This window comes from Theobroma umbraticum, unplaced genomic scaffold (genome assembly GCF_002168275.2).
Source record: "Theobroma umbraticum cultivar Fairchild unplaced genomic scaffold, ASM216827v3 scaffold_56.0, whole genome shotgun sequence".
NCBI lineage: Eukaryota > Viridiplantae > Streptophyta > Magnoliopsida > Malvales > Malvaceae > Theobroma > Theobroma umbraticum.
The window spans coordinates 1788997-1790036 of NW_018397256.1; positions in this window are offsets into that span (position 1 = coordinate 1788997).

Consider the following 1040-nt stretch of genomic DNA (forward strand, 5'->3'; position numbering starts at 1 on the left):
ACTGTCATACCTAGGACAATACAATGGCATGAAGTTCAACTTCCAAACAGATGAAAAATAGAGGGAGCAACAAACCCAGTTCCCATACAAAATACAGAAATAAATCATGTGGCACAATTTAAAGATGGTTCGGTAGAACTCGTGTTTAATAGACCACCAAGGGTCCCATCTAGAAGGTCATTTGGAACATCCAACATAAGATCTTCATCAAATATAGGAACATACTTTGAAACAGCCAGAGCCTCTGTATCCTAAATTCCTACAATTAGGATGAATCTGCAATCCATAAATAACTCTTCAAACATATCTCAACCTGTTTATAACAAACAAGAAGTCACTCCTTCAAATTCTCCAAATATGTCCCCAACATATTCATCAATGACAAATAATCCACCTCCAAACCAAGAAAATGATTCAAAAATATTTATGTTAGAAAAAGATATTGAAATCCATAAAGAATGGTGCAGAAAACAATTTTATTCAGATAAAAACAAACAAAAGCGAAAAAATTATATTAAAAACTATGACCAACAGAAAGATGAAATATTACAAAATTATTACAAATTCATGGAAAAACATAAAATAATTATAGAATTCTTTCAATGGTTTGAAGAATATGAAGAAGAAAAACAAATAAATGCTTTAAAAACTGCAAACAAATGGCAGACAAATAAAGGTGAAATTGAATCAAATCACCCTCTATTAACAGAAATACAATACTCTTATAAAAATATAGGAATAAGGGCAACTCCTTTAAGAATGAGATCATCTGACTTAGGAGAACCCCTTACTTCAAAAGTTAGGAATCAAATCCGAGAAAATTACAAAGGAATAATTCCTTATGAAAATTTAATATATGGTGAACTTTCACCCAAAAGGAAGGACTAAAAATATTTCAAGATTTGAAATTACAAAAACAATTAAAACGAGAAAGAAAACTGTGCAAGAGAATTAGGATCTTTTTGCCAACAGTTTGATATCAAGCAAGAATCCTCTTCAAAAAATTATTGTCCATCCAAACCTATAAAACAAAGAAAACA